The sequence below is a fragment of the Lepus europaeus genome, chromosome 6, assembly GCF_033115175.1.
Source record: "Lepus europaeus isolate LE1 chromosome 6, mLepTim1.pri, whole genome shotgun sequence".
Lineage (NCBI taxonomy): Eukaryota > Metazoa > Chordata > Mammalia > Lagomorpha > Leporidae > Lepus > Lepus europaeus.
In genome coordinates this window covers 106,000,026-106,016,549 of record NC_084832.1, presented here as the reverse complement: position 1 = coordinate 106,016,549, position 16,524 = coordinate 106,000,026, and positions in this window count along the sequence as shown.

Genomic DNA, 16,524 nt, shown 5'->3' with positions numbered 1-16,524 from the left:
GTTGTTCTGAATGCCTAACCCAGCTGGAGCAGCAGGGACGTGAGAGACGTTAGAGTGTGGCGATGCCAGAAATGTAATTTCAGATACTGTACATTCATATTAGTCAGGGCCTCTAGTGTCTCAAGTACTACTAGAGTCCAATAGTAGGCATTTTGGGGAGAGTTGAAGGATGGATCACCCAGCTGCTGAGTCGTACAATTCCACCACCTGAGGATGTAGCCGATGACACCTTTCACTTTGGTGGGGATCTCTGTGACAGTGAAGGGTTGCCATTTCATCCTCAGATTCCTTAGCAGGCTGGGTCCACACTCACGGCAGTGGACTCCTTCTGTGAGACCCTTTTAGAGAGTTCTCGTCCTGGGTATATCTGGGGAAGCACAACCAGCTGATCAAGGCCTTGCCCAGGGTAGATGATGTGTGTCCCTCCCAAACCCATTTAGACAACATTTCAGTCTGATAACACATGAAGGAAGAGTCTCCAGTGATTCAGTTCTATTTCTCCTTCCTTTCTTCAAGGAAGGGAAAGTTGCTGAAAGTGAAAAGAAACAAATTCTTCCACCTTGAACAATTCTTAGAGCCAAATAATAGTCTGGCAGCTCTGTGTGCTCCAAACAGAGCAACTGGAAGGACTTCAAGAGAGTAGACAGTTTCAGAACAGCAACTCATCTTAAAAACGTTTCCCGGGAAACTTAATTTAAAATTAGCTTGGACAGGAACCCGGCCTCATTGATTAAACACTGGTTAAAAGACCATACGGTAATGATAAATTGCTAAGGAGCCCATTTGAGAGTAAGTGTCTAATTGGTGCCACAGGGTTTGGGGTGAGAACCTGTCTTCCTCCACAGCTTTATTAATGATCTGGAAGTTGTTGGAAATGGCATGTTCAAGCTCAATGGGAGCTAGTACAAGCAGGAGAATAGTAGAATAATAATAAAAATAGGCTAAATAAAGGGGAAAATAGCCCCATGACATTCAGCTTAGAAAAATCAACCCTAAAATTTAAATAAAGGGATGAAGGGAAGAGGATTGAAAGGAAAATACTTAATAGATATAATAAACCTAGAAATACTCAAGCAGCATAGCAGATATGTAAACCTTTGGGTGCTGAAGAACCAGATGTCAGAATGATTTCAGGAGTCCAGGAAGAAGGGTGGACACTGAGCAAAGCCACCTCTGCCCTAACCAAACACCTAAGTGACACATAGAAATCCAATGCATCCTTGGTAGGATTCCTGGATGCACCCCAGAGGAAGCAAATTGAAAATAGCTCTGTCACTAGCCAGAGAGTCTTGACACTTGCAAGTTAAGGAAAGGTAGCTTGGGAGGGGAAAAAAAATCAAGAATTTGGAGATCAATATCCAGTTGGTGGTAAAGGAAGACATTCTGTCTGGGATTAATGTCTCATATCTTGTGAGAAAGCAAAGCTAGACAAGGGCAACCACGTGTGGATGGAGGACATGTGTATCTCTAAATGGAACAGTCTACTGCAGAGACAATGGAAGGGCTTTGCCAGTATCTGAAGGAAAACTCGAGAATGTTGTAAATGACATTTGGTGAAAATAGCTGGGTAAAGTCATAAAATGAAATATGAAGTAAAGGTGGTCTTGGGTGAGACACCCATGATGCCCAGGGACAACAAGCATGTCAAAGTGCACATGGAGTCCCATGACTTCCCCACACAGACTCAAGCCAAGAAATAATTGTCTGAAATTTGTCACAAAGACATAAATACTACATCCTATGAATGATTAAAATTCAACTGATATGGGGCAATTGATTGACAAGAGTACTAAAATGAGAGCCAAAAATTGGGACTTTGAGTTCTGTGCCTTTGTCAGCAATCTAAGCAGGCCATAGCAGCCAGAACACGGGTGAGGAATGTCTGGTCTGTGGGCCACATAAGGCCTGCAAAAGCACTTTGTCTGGCCCCACCAAAGCAACCACAGTTAGGACTCAAAATTCAATAAACCTGTGACATATAGGTAATTTTTCAGTTGGTAATTTTCCATGGTTCAAGAATGATGCTATAAACATCCAAATGGTCCTTGACAAAAAATAAGTTCTCCACCCCTGACATAGCCCTGGTTACAGGATCTGAGGAACCAGTTTACTAAAGCAGCCACCACTCTCCGTCCCAGTCCTCTTAGCCAGGAGATATGCAGTCTCTGCTCAGGGAAGATCAGAATGAGAATGTTTTATTCTTTGTAAATAGCCAAAGCTGTTAGGAAGATATGAATCTAGGAGGACAGGTAGAGACTGACCTATACAAGTGTTCAAGTGTATTCATTTGTACACAGAGCTTGGAAACAGAGGATAGAAATATTGGAGGGATGCAGTAGGTTGAATAGTGTCCCCCTAGAACCTCAGAAGTTGATCTTATTTGGAAATACAGGATTTTTAGATGTGATTAATTAAAATAGGGTAAAACTAGATTAGAATGGACCCTATTTTAATGGTTGGTGCCCAAATAAGAAAAGAGTGACACAACAGACACACAGGGAAAACACCCTGAGAAGACAGAGGCTGATGATGGAATGATTCATCTACATGCATGGAATGCCAAGGAGAGCCAGCAACCACCAGAAGCTAGAAGAGGCAAGAAAGCATTCCTTCCTAGAGATGTCAGAGGGAGCTGACCCTGTTGACTTCCAACCTCTGGAAACTGTGAGAATAAATCTCATATGTTTAAGCCACCAGTTTGTAGTACTTTGTAATGACAGCCCTAGTAAACTAATACCAGGAGTGATCAATTCCATCCATGACAAAGGTAGTTACAGATGAGAGACAGAGAGCAATCTTCCATCTGGTGTGCCAGCATGTCTGGGAAAGATCCAAACTGGAAATGTGGGTTTGTGCTGAGAATACTGCTTGCCCTAAGACCAAAAACTCACCTGAGATGAAGGAAACTTTTAATCTAAGATATCTATATCAGCAGCAGAACAGAAGTAATAACATTTTATTCAACCCTAAATCAATAAATCCCCAATCAGAAACACATGGTCTGGCATAAATTTCTTTCTAATTTGGAGATTATTTAATGGAAAATATCTTCAGAGATATCAAAACTAAATTATACCATTTCATTGAACATTTATTTAATCCCCTTTGTGAAAATAATAATTATATTAATTTCTTAGTACTCCAAGAATATCCAGATGGAATCCAGATGTCAGAAACCCATCTTCTGTTGTCTGAGGCATCAAGCCAAGTTAAGTACCTAGCATGTGCCAGGTACAAGAACAGAGGCTGGAGTACAATAGACGAAGTCTTTAGTTAGGAAATGACAGAAACCTTTTCTAATACACTCTCCTAAAATTCCACCACAAATTAATTTTTTTGTTTTTTACTATTTATTTCAGAAGAGAGACAGACAGCTCCTATGTTCTGGTTCACCACTCAAATGGCTGCAACATCTGGGGCTGGGCTGGTACCAAAGCCCAGAGCTGGAAACACTACTGAGCTCCTCCATGCAGGTACCAGGAACTCATTTTCTTGAGCCATTACTACTACTTTCCAGGGCCTGCTTTGGCAGGAAGCTGGAGTAAGGAATCAGAGACAGGAAATGAATCCAGACATTCCAGTGTGGAACACAGGCATCTTAACCACCAGGCTAGATGCCAACATGCCATAAATTAAGTCTTTGGTGAAGTTTTATCTCGCAGCAATTCCCTGCTAAAATATAAACATTGGAAGGAGTTACTATAACTCATGGAAATCTCAGCAGCAATTGATATATCCAACAATTTCCCATCTTGAAAACATGTGGGCCAGTTATAAATTAAGGTGTGCAGATAAAGGTGAGGGGGTAGAGATCAGGGTGGAGTTTAGGTTGAGATGAGTGAGATGAAATCTGTGGGCTGGAGCTCTGAGTATCCGGACACTAAAACACCTGAACGAGACAACACAAAAAAAGAAGGGGAGAAGCCAAAGGGACAGGGCTGAGGGGGTCAAAGCAAACTTTGCCAGCTTCATGACCCGCCATCTGGAGCTCTGGAACAGCAGGTGCATGCAATTTGGAAAATCATGGCAAAGCCGGTTTTAGTGTTGTTATCACAATGCCTCTCATCTTGGTTTACTTACTAAGTTGTTCATCTCTGAACAGCAGCAGACAGTGAATGCCACAAGTTATTTATACATGTTTAATTACTTTCTCTCTGCTACTTGAAGTCTGCTGTTCTCTCAATTTTGGAATAAAGAAAAAAATTAGAATTCTCTCCATAACAGGTGCACCTCTTTTCCCCCACTCTCATAGCCCAGAGTTGGGTGGTCTGCTTATAGATGAGCTTCAATCATCTAATTGTTGGTATTCCAAACAGGTTTGGATCCAGCTCCAGAGCCCAGTCTGCCTGGGTTCAAATAATCATGGCTCAAGTACACAGCTCAGCCATCAGGATGCTGAGCAGAGAACAGGGCAGGGGTCCAACACAGACCTTTCATACCAGGCAGGAGTCCAGAGTGATGCAAAGTGATTGATGCTTCCCATACTTCTCATGATTCCCAATCATGAGAATCAGCTAATATGTTAATTGATTACATGCATTCGGGGGCTCCGTTCCCACCAGCTGAATTAGCATCTCAGAGACAGGGCTGGTTATGCTGCCTTCTAGCCACTTCAGGTGACTCTCAGACTTAAGGAAGCCCTGTGAATGGGCCTCTGGCACAGTGTACCAGGGAGCCTTTCCAGCAGCCCTGGAAGACCTTGGATTTATGATGTGGAAGCCTCAGTCTGGAAGTTGGGAGGAGACGGATCAGAAGGTGATGAGACCAGGAGTGTGGAGCCCACTTAGGACACTGCTTTAATAATGTAGGGGAAAGAAGTTAAGCCTCTGATGGAAGGCAAAAAGCAGTGGGAGACAGGAATGCACAGGCAGGTATATTTTGGAATAAATGCACAGGCAGGTAGATCACTAGGACTGAGTGAACAAGCAGGCAGCTCTCAGAGGCCACTGACTCATGCTGAACACCCCTAAAGAAAAAGTCTTGATCTGGGTTCATTAAAAAAGACCTGCAGGAAGCAAGAGGCTCCCAATTCTCTGCAGAAAGTCTGAACATGCTGAAGCTTGTTCTTTAGCTTTCTGACCCATCTTCCATGGGCCAGTCTCTGGTTTCCATTGGAATACTTTTCCCACCATCAAAAGCTCTCCTACTTTCTGAGCTTCTGTTCACTCCAGCCTAAGCCACTCTCACTCTGCTTCCAGAACTCCGTTTCTGCTCCACCATAGATGTTCCCTGGTCCAGGATGGGTGTTGTTGCACAGCATGTTAAGCCATCACTTGATGCTGCCACATATCTGAGTACTGGTTCAAGTCTCAGCTGATCTGCTTCTAATCCAGCTCCCTGCTAATGCACCTAGGAAGGTAGTAGATGATGGTACACTGACCCCTGCCACCCATGTTGGAGATCAAATGATGAGGTCCTGGCTCCTGATGTCTGCCTGATCAATCTCTGACTGTTGCAGGCATTTGGGAAGTGAACCAGCAGGCGCAAGGTCTTTCTCTAACATTCTGCTTTTTAAGTAAATGAATAAATAAATCTTTTTTTTTTTTACAGGCAGAGTGGATAGTGAGAAAGAGAGACAGAGAGAAAGGGCTTCCTTTGCCGTTGGTTCACCCTCCAATGGCCGCTGCAGCTGGCGCATCGCGCTGATCTGAAGCCAGCTTTTTAAGAAAGAAGAAGTCCTAGGCACTAGACCACCAGGGACACCTGAATATAACCCTACCATACAACCCAGCCATACCACTCCTTGGAATTTACCCAAAGGAAATTAAATTGGCAAACAAAAAAGCTGTCTGCACATTAATGTTTATTACAGCTCAATTCACAATAGCTAAGACCTGGAACCAACCCAAATGCCCATCAACAGTAGACTGGATAAAGAAATTATGGAACATGTACTCTATTGAATACTATACAGCAGTCAAAAACAATGAAATCTGGTCATTTGCAACAAAGATGGAGGAATCTGGAAAACATCATGCTGAGTGAATTAAGCCAGTCCCAAAGGGACAAATATCATATGTTCTCCCTGATTGGTGACAACTAACTGAGCACCAAAGGGGAAACCTGTTGAAATGAAATGGACACTATGAGAAACAGTGACTTGATCAGCTCTTGTCCTTACTGTTGATGTACAATGTAATACTTTATCCATTTTAGTATTTTTTTTGTTCTAGTACTAGTGGTTGAACTCTGTAATTAACACACAATTATTCTTAGGTATTTAAATTTTAACTGAAAAGTGATCCCTGTTAAATATAAGAGTGGGAATAAGAGAGGGAGGAGATGTACAATTTGGGACATGCTCAATCGAACTTGCCCCAAATGGTGGAGTTAGAAACGTGCCAGGGGATTCCAGTACAATCCCATCAAGGTGGCATGTACCAATGCCATCTCACTAGTCCAAGTGATCAATTTCAGTTCACAATTGATCATATTGATAGGTCTAAGAGTCAAAGGGATCACACAAACAAGACTAGTGTCTGCTAATACTGACTGACAGAATCAAAAAGGAAGAGAACGATCCATCATGGGAAGTAGGATACACAGCAGACTCATAGAATGGCAAATGTCCTAAATAGCACTCTGTCCTCAGAATCAGCCCTTAAGGCATTCGGATCTGGCTCAAGAGCCCATGAGAGTATTTTAGGCATGGAAAGCCAAGACACTCTGGCAAAAAAAAGAAAAAGACCTAAATGAACGATCTCTGCGAGTGAGATCCCAGTGGAAAGAACAGGGCCATCAAAGAAGGAGGTACCTTCCTCTGAAGGGAGGAGAGAACTTCCACTTTGACTATGACCCTGTCGGAATAAGATTGAAGTCAGCGAACTCAAAAGGCTTCCATAGCCTTGGCAACTCATGACTAGAGCCTAGGGAGATTACTGATGCCATAAACAAGAGTGTCAAATTGTTAAATCAACAACAGGAGTCACTGTGTACTTTCGTCTCATGTGGGATCTGTCCTTAATGTGTTGTCCAATATGAAGTAATGCTATAACTAGTACTGAAACAGTATTGTTACACTTTGTGTTTCTGTGTGGGTGCAAACTGATGAAATCTTTACTTAATATATACTAAATCGATCTTCTGTATATAAAGAGAATTGAAAATGAATCTTGATGTGAATGGAATGGGAGAGGGAGCAGGAGATGGGAGGGGTGTGAGTGGGAGGGAAATTATGGAGGGGGAAGCCATTGTAATCCATAAAATGTACTTTGTAAATTTATATTTACTATATATATATATATATATTATAGTCAAGATCAACAACTTTATTTTTAAATATATATATTTCTCATATAAAAAAAAAGAAAGAAGACGTTCCCTGGTCTACAAGGTCAGAGCTCAGGCTAAAAATGGCAACAATCATCAACCTGCCGCCTGGTGTTCCAGGGCTGCACTGAGGTCCTGGTCTTCACCCCCAACCCCATGCCCTGGACTCAGGAGTGCCTGTGGCTCCTGCCCCTGGGACAGCTTCTTCTTTGGGCTGTCTGTCTCATCATCTCCCACACTTTCCAGTCTTCCCCCAAGTGTATTTTCCTCCTGTGCCCACGCCTCATCATTTTTTGTTGCCTCTCTTATTGACTCTGTGAGTGAACGTCTTAATTAAATCACCATAAAATGCCTTTGCAAGGTTGTTTTCCTTAAGTCCCACATTCATTGCCCACCATCTGCAGTGCTCATCCTTCACAGATCTCCACTCGGCATGAAGGACCCGGGTGTCCTATGCGTCTGTTCTGCTGGGCTTTTGCCAGGTGCAACTCTGTCACACCAGTACCTGGTGTGTGTGGAGAGGGGCCGTGGGAGCCCCAGGGGACCCTCTATCTCACATCACAGAGCAGAAATGAACAGGGAGTGGGGGAGGGACACTCCTCCTCTCTGTGCAGTTGTTCCTAGGCACCCTTAGCGGAGTTGGTTCAAGGATCCCCTTTACAGATACCAAGATCCACAGTTGTACCAGTCTCTCATTAATAAAAAAAATGGCATACATCCTCCTACATACTGTAAATCTTCTTCAGATCCCTTATAATACCAAGAACCATGCAAACAGTTGCTACACTGGATGACTCAGGGAATGATAAGGGGGAACAGCTACACGTATCCAGTACAGATGCATTTGTTTTTCTTTAATAATTTTGATCTCGCAGTGGGTGAGACCCAAGGTGCAGGGCCCGTGGATGCAGAGGGCTGGCTACAGTTTGCTTTTCTTGTTTTGTTGGATTTGCTATTGTTCTCCCTTTGTGTTTAACCCTGATCTGATAGCTGTGCAGAGAATTATTGTGGTGCCCAGAGAGCACAGACTGGTATAAAACTCCCAACACTCAGGAAAATGCACAATAGGGTAGCACAAGAGCTGCACAAGCAGGAGACAGTGACCAATCAGCAGGAAGGCAGGGCAGAGAAGGAACAGACAGAGGAGGTATTCTCTCCGTTCCTCATGGAAGATGCAAGAAAACCCCTGGGTCATCCGGGCCATGGCAGAAATCTGTCCTAGAAGGTGGACTGTCATGTGCCATGGCACCACGGCCATGCTTTGGTGCTGTGCCAGACTTTCTTGTAATCCTGAAAGGCACAGAGAGCTGTCCCGGCCAGGTGCCAGGTCCCTCCCAGCCCATGCAGACCTCCTCTTGCCATGGACACAATTTGGCCATAACCCTTTCCTATAAACAAACTCATCATCATATTTTTTTCCATTTACAAAACAAGGGATAAGGGCCTTCACTGTCTGCTTCCCACTCATTTTCCTCCCACATCTCAGATAAAGGAGGCAGAGTTTTTTAATTACGTTTTCAGTGTGTGAGGATACAGTCTCCTCTTTTTGCAGTGCCCAGACTTCCTTCTGGGGCTGTGGGGATTTTTCATGGGTCTGATTTCTTGGAAAGAAAAGAGACAGCTCCTCAGTCATGGGGAACGACATGCCCGGATGCATTCAAAACCTGAGCAGACCCAGGAATGAGGGGAGCACCAGTGATCAGTGATCTGTGCTATTGCTAAAGGAACACTCTCAACTGTTTGTGGAAATTATGGTTTTCTAAAACTCATCCTGGCACAGACCCGTGGGCCCTGAGTTTGGTGTCTTCCTAGGGTAATCGATCAGGACACTGTATCCATTCAACCCTCTCACCTGTCAAAGCACCTGCCCACCTGTGATCACAGGTGACCCTCCTTGGGCATTTCTGTGGGATCCAAGGGCAGGCGTAAGGAGACAGAGGCACAGAGAGATGAAGTGGCTCCCTTCCCCCAACACATGCACACTCACCAAGGATTAGTGAACCAGGAATCAGGATCCGACTCAAAGGTAGCCTTCCAAGTCCTGCCTGGCCCAGCAGCCATTAGAGCTGAGAGCTAAATGCCAAGTCCTTTGCCCTAAAACCCTTGCTTTTCTCTCCTCTTTCTCTCCCCACCATCAGCTGGTTGCAGCCATACCCTGCTGACATTTACTTGTGTTGTCTTTCTTACATCTGATAAGGGAGGCAGGGGACTTCTGTAGACTCCGGTACCTCAATATCTGGGAAAATGTCCCACCTGCCCCCCTTGCCTGCATCTGGGATTTCCTGGTCTTGGTGCAGCTCTGCATCACATCTGCCAGCTCACCTTTCTATAATACTATTTGTTTACCTTCAAGTAGCCTCTCTCTTCCTTAAAGATTAAAATCCTAAACGCCAGCACCTGCTGTTCAAGGCCATTACCATCTGGCCCCTGCTCACTCCCCAACCTGGTGCCCAGTTAGTTACACCAAACTTGATGTTCACTCACCCACCTGCCCTTCTTGATTGTCTTCCAGCAAATACCCATCTCTGCCGCGGGTCGCTGTGTGAATGCATTGCTCGAAGCACAAGAATCTGCGTTTGCGTGCCGGCTCTGCCTCTTCACTGTTGCAGAAGTTTGGTTCTCAGTCCTAAACCTCAGCTTCTGCATCTGTGAAGTAGGGGTAATACTAGCACTTGCTCCTGAAGGCAGGCATTTATCACAGTGTTTATCCATAGGAAGTGCTTCATATCTACAGGGGAACTTCAGAGAGCTCATGGAAAAATAAAATGTAAAGATGTTTATTTTGGTGCCAAAAATGTTTAAAGTCCATACAGTTTTTTTCATAATGCACATTTTCCATGAATTTTAAGGACCCCTTATATGCACAGATTTGCAAAATTCTTTTTCACCAAAATAAATTTATTCTTAATTCCATTTTCCAAAAATGTTTTGAAGTCCCTAAAATTAGTTCTTTTTTTGTGCTAGCTTTCCTTCGTTGAAGTCCACTTTGCCCCTACAATCTTCCCTGAAAGTCCAGGAATTCTAAAACAACAATGATAAATAATGACTAATGCTTGTATCTGGCCTTTCTGACATACCAGGCATTATTGTATGTGCTAGGCCAACCTTAACTTACTCATCCTTGGCAACCACTGTACGAGAATATTATGTCTACTACCATGTGTTATTAAACAGCTCTCCCAGTTAACCAAGTGGGAAGAGAGGAGGCTGAGCAGACTCCACCCTGGGAGCCCCAGAAACTCAGTCTGCAGATCCTCAGCACCCAGTTTATTCCATCTCCCCCTGGGGCTAGTAAGGGCAAGGATCAGGCCCCAGCAGACAGCCTTTCCCCTGGCAGATGGCTGCTCAGAAATGGATGTTCTTGCTGGTGATGAGGTATGTCTCCCAGCATCTTTCCCTCTCCCGTTCTAGATGAGGCCTGGATTAATTGCCAATGCCTGCTGTAACAAAGTACCACAAACGGAGTGATGAAAAACAATACAGATGTATTATCTTACAGTGCTATAGACCTAAAGTCCAATATAGGCCTCACTGGCTAAGGTCAAGGTGGCAAGGGAGCTGCAATCCTCTGAGGGAGAATCCTCTTCCTTGTTTTTCCAGGTCCCTTGGGCTGCTACAATCTGTATCTGGTGGCCTCCCTTCATCCTCAAGGACAGGCCAGGGCAGGCTCTGTCCTCACATCCCATCACTCAGGCCTTGTCTCCTGCCCCTCCTCCTCCTCCACTTGTAAGATCCCTGGTGAATGCATTGGGCCCACCTGGGGACCCCAGGGTCCCTTCCCTACTTGGAGGTGCCATGATTAGCAATCCCAATTTGATCTGCAAACTGCACCCCCATTACTGCCAACACAGTCACAGCTTCCAAGGATTCAGACATGTGCATCTTTGGGGGGCCATTTGCCAACCACAATCCCATATGGAATTCAAAGCAAAAGCAATACATAATCATATAACACAGACCAATTTATGATGGTTCCACTTGCAGTTTCTCTACTTGACGATGACACAGAATCAATGTACACTTGGTGGAAACCATACTTCGGACTTAGTCCTTTTCCTGGACCAGTGGGATGTGTCAAATCCTCCCTCGTGATGCTGGGCTTCGGAGGCAGGAGCAGCTCCCAGAGAGCCCCGCGGTCCTGAGGGGGAACAGCCGCTCTCTGCAGCGTCCTCTGTGTGCTCTGTAGGTGAGGCATATTTCAGGCTTTGGTCACCCATAATACTTTCAGTTTATGATGGTTTTGTTGGGGTGTAACCTCATTGTAAGTTGAAGCACATCTGTTTAAAGAAAATGCTGGGTTTCCTCATAATTTTCATAATTACCACCTCAATAACTTTTAAAGAAATGAAATACAACATTGTTTTTAAAGCAGTATCCTTGGCCACTCCTTTGGTTTTCATTTGTATTATTTATTTATTTGAGAGATGGAGACAAAGAGTGAACAGAGCTCCTATCTGCTGGCTCACTTCCCCAAAACCTGCAACACCCAGGACCGGGCCAGGATGAAGTCAGGAGTCAGAAATTCAGTCTTGGTCTCCCATGTGGGTGACAGGGACCCAACCAACCTGAGTCCTGCCTCGCAGGGCCAGCATCAGCAGGAAGCTGGAATTGGAGTGGAGCCAGGATTTGAATCCAGGCACTCTGATATGGGTTAGGGCATCTCAAGAAGCCTCTTAACCGCTAGCCCAAACCCCTGTCCTTTGCCACCCACTGTGTGCTTGTGTGCATCTCCGGCAGCTGGGTGACAGCTGAATGCAGGAGGACTCAGTTGTATGCCTTCCTGCCCCCCTCGCTCCCTCCCACCTCCTGCAGTGGTTCCACCTGTTTCTGTCATCACCAAGGAAGAGAAGGGGCCAGGGAAGAAGACATGAAAGCAGAGTAAAGAGGAGGAGAAGGAGACTCAATGGCCATTCAGAAAGGAATGGATGGATTTGTGTCCACAAGAAAGGTGGCGAGTGGACATCCTTCCTCTGTGTCCCATGCCCTAGCGACCTGGGGTGACAATGAGGCCAGGGCTCAGGGGAACCATCAAAGCCTGGGAACGAAGTTATAATAGGCCAGTGATAGCAGAGAGAGACAGAGAGAGTGAGAGTGAGTGACTGGTGGGATGAACACATGCAGAAGATAAAGGCATGGCTCTATTCATATTAAATGCTTTTCAGTTTTTATCGTAATTAAATGTTTTTAAAATGTTAATGGAATAAATTGAACTTGACTTCCCCATTTTCTCCAGATCCTGCAATTATGCTCAAGGCCTGTCTTGAAAGGATGCCAGAGGGTGATGGATTAAGTCTAAAATAAATCAAATTTCCCATGCTACAGAGTTAGGGAAATACAACAAGTATTGCAGGTAGCCTCTGCTGATGGAGGAGTTGCAGGCCTTTCCTGAGGCCACTGAGCTGGGAATGACCTGAGGAATAAGCTGGCTAATGTAGTGTCATAAACCAAGCTCCACTGGGGCAGTAAACCCCTGTTGCCACAGGGCAGTGGGTGGATGGGCCCGGGCAGCATTTCTGCCAAGCTGCCTCCCCTTGCCAAGGCTCCCTCCCAGTAAATATCTAGCTAGCGAGCTCTTAGAAATGAGCTGGGAGTGGTGCCAGCCAGACTTCCAGCTTGCCAGGACAGGCGGTGCAGAGGGCCAGGCACCTGCTCACCCTGCTCTCGTGGGTGTGGGGCTTTGGTGCAGGGCTTTGCCTGCTAGGGCATCTCTGGGCGAGAGGCAGAAGAGCGAGCGCTTGTCAGCAACCAGGCCTGAATCCAGCAGCCGAAACTCCCACCTGCAACTGGAAATGCTGAAACTGGGCTGGGAGAGAGGCTAGGTGGAGCCCTGGAGCCCTTGTTGGGGTCAGTGGATATGAGATCATCAGAGTATACTAAAAGCAGGAATCGGAGTGGGCAGTAGGTCACTGGTTAAGATGTCAGCATACCATTAGGTGCCTGGTTCTATACCACAGCTCTGGCTTCCAACTCCAACTTCCCCACTAATGCAGACCCTGGAAGGCAGCAGCGATGGCTCAAGTAACTGGGCTCCTGAAACCCACCTGGAGACCTACACTACATTTCCATCTCCTGGCCTTGGTTTCAGCCCAACATTAGCCATTGAGGGGATCTGGGGAGTGAACCAGCAGATAGGAGCTCTCACTCTCTGTGTCTTAAATAACAAATAAAAAGTTGTTTTAATTGGTAATCTTCTCTGTACTTACAGGATTTTGACAGGGCAAATAGAAATGAATACGCATCTCCTACACTTAAAACCGCCAGCAATGTCTATCCCTTGTCTTCACACACGCTTGTTTCCTGCATCCATTGTTCACATTTATATATTAATATACTGGTATCACCTCCAGTGGTGTTTGACTAGAACAGGAATCCAACCCTAAGCTGTCAGAACATATTGTCCCTGGGGAGGACTCAGGCAATGGCCATTATGGAGTTTCTGAATCCAAACCAGGTATAGCGTTTCCTATCCCAGCAACATATGAGGGGCCTTTCCGACAATTCCCCATTGAGTGCAGGTTGTGGGCATTTAGCATTTGCTCCACTGTGGAGCTGGATTTGTCTGAACTCAGCATTCCAGTTCTGGAGAGTAGCCTTTGTTAGAGCCCCAACCTGGTCACTAGAACTTTCTCGATGCTATGCCACCTGTAAGGACAGTACAGCCATCTGACAGACATCGAGCATTAAAGCTCGCTCTCTCTCTCTTAAGAGTCCTGAAATCCCTCCTCTGCTTTCTTTGTCTGCCTCAGTTGAGAATGCTTCAGCTTTTTATTAACTTAGCATCTGTCCTCTCGTCCAGGCTGCTCCATCTTCTTTCTGTGATGTCCAGAATGGAAAGAAAAATTCCTAACGATATCTGACCAGTAAGCTTCACACTGGAGGATCACCTCCTCAGCTGCAGAGTCTCCACTTCTGTTACAACCAGGATCCAAGGAGCGATACAGGAGACCTCACAACACAACGGCATATTCTCTTGACACAAACTGCTAAGCCTTTTCACATGACCTACTGCTAAGCCAAGTCTTCTCTTTCTTATTTTAGGTACATTTGTTGATCTTCTTGCTGGGGCCAGTGCTGTGGCATAGTGGGTTAGGCACCTCTGGTGCCAGCATCCCATGTGGGTGCCAGTTCAAGTCCCAGCTGCACCACTACCTGTCTAGTGCCCTGCTAATGTGCCTGGGAAAGCAGCAGAGGATGGCTGGAATGCTTTACCCCTGCATCCACATGGTAGACCTGGAGGAAGCTCCGGGATCCTAGCTTCCTATCAGCCTGCCTCCAGTCATTGTGGCCTTTTGGGGAGTATACAGGAGATGGAAAACCTCTCTTTCTCTCTCTCTGACTCTGTCTCTCTGTAACTCTACCTTTCAAATAAATAAATAAATTTTACAAATAATTTTTAAAAAGATCTTGTTCAGTTCTACTTTTTAATCCAAACTTTACAAAATAAATCTATCCAACCACCCATCTATATTTCTGTTTCTATGTCCCCGTGTGTGTGTGTGTGTGTATGTGCAGAGGAGGGAGTGAAGAAGGGAGGTGGGGGATGGAGAGAGAGAGACTTTCAGCTCCCTGTCATTTGAAAATCTGTATTTCCCTAAGTTATAGATAATAAGCTTGAATAGAGCAGAATGAAGGGGGGCTCCTGATTGGACCAGCCAGAGACCTATTTTCTCCACATCCATGAAACAGTGCCTTTGGTGCACAGATGGTCCACTAGTTGCCAATATGCTCATATACCATGTACCCAGCACTGCGTCTCTCTCTTGTATATAACCAGGTTGTGCAAGTCCTTGTCATGCAGCTGCCAAAGTCCACATGTTCTGTGCACAATGTTTGTTCTTAGTGACATGATCTCGTCACAGAAAGCACTGTCACTAGCCTGCCCCAACTTGTCCTCAGTCCCACAGACCCTGGGGTCCTTCCAGGTTCTGCTGAACACATGCTTTTAGAGGCTGGTGGAATGGTGACTGTGTTTTATAGTCAGGCTCACGGGTCTGCAGTTCATACAGTCTGCCTTTGGGGCACTCTGAAAGGCGGAGTTCTTTCTAGGAACAGACATTGCTGCAAGGACTGGTATGTGCTCCCATCATTCAAAGCTGCAGCCCATACTCTGGTTAATTAGAGACTGTGGCAGACTCGTGTTAAGTAGACTGTCATTTGCTTCTTGTCCTCTATTACTTGAAGGCTTTGTGTCTTATCCAACATGAGTCTGCCCTCTCCTCCAGAGTCAACATTAAGTCCAAGTTTTATGTTAGTGTCTCAGGACCAGTAACAGACATCAATACAGTACAGACTAGGAGGAAAAGGTAAATTTGCAATGTCGTGTCCTTGAGCTGACCTTGGAGTCCTGAAGCTTACCAATGGCTTTTGGTTCACTTGTGCAATGGGTGGCAAAGTGAAATCCCAAAGGAAGCCTGAAATACAGCACCTGCCACCCCCTGTTAGCTACTTCTGCCGTCTTTCCAGCTCTGAGCCAGTGCTAACCTCAGCTCCCTCTTCTGAGGGCTTGGGTCAGTGTCTTCAGTAATATCCTTGCTGAGCCAGGTCACATGTTGGGAACATGAGCCCCTGAGAAGGGACTGAAATGGGGAAAATCTCATGAAACAACAGGAAAGGGACAAAAGGAACAGTCTACCCCAGGGTTGAGGGGCCAGTGTTATGGCATAGCAGATTAAGCTACCACCTGTCATGCTGGCAGCTTAACTGGTTCACTCCCAAAGTGGCTTCTAGGGCCAGGGTTGGGCCAGACTGAAGCCAGGTGGTGGCAGGCCCAAGTACTTGGGCCATCTTCCACTGCCCTCTCTCAGGTGTATTGGCAGGGAGCTGGATCAGAAGACTTGAATCAGTGCTCCGATGTGGAGTCCAGCATTGCAGGCTGTGACTTAACTCCCTGTACCATAACGCCAGCCCTAAGAGAGAACTATTTTGGGGCATGGAGGAAGACAGTTGGAGGCCAGGGAGCCACGGTCACTGCTTTAGGGAAACAGCTTGGGGAAAAAGAGACAGAGGTGTCACAAAGGAGCTTGCTGGTTGCTTCTGAGAAAAACAAAGACAAAATCCACACAGGACAAAAGAAGTGCCCACACAGGTGGGAAAATCTGTTCTGCTATGCTTTATCCCACCTCCCCATACAGGACCAAGGGTGGCATTTTCCACCCTCACCTTGTCAGAAGTGTCACCGGGGCTTGTGTTAAAATCAAATTCCTGTACAGGGTTTCTCTGCCTTGATTGTACATTAGAATCACCCAGGGAGCTTTT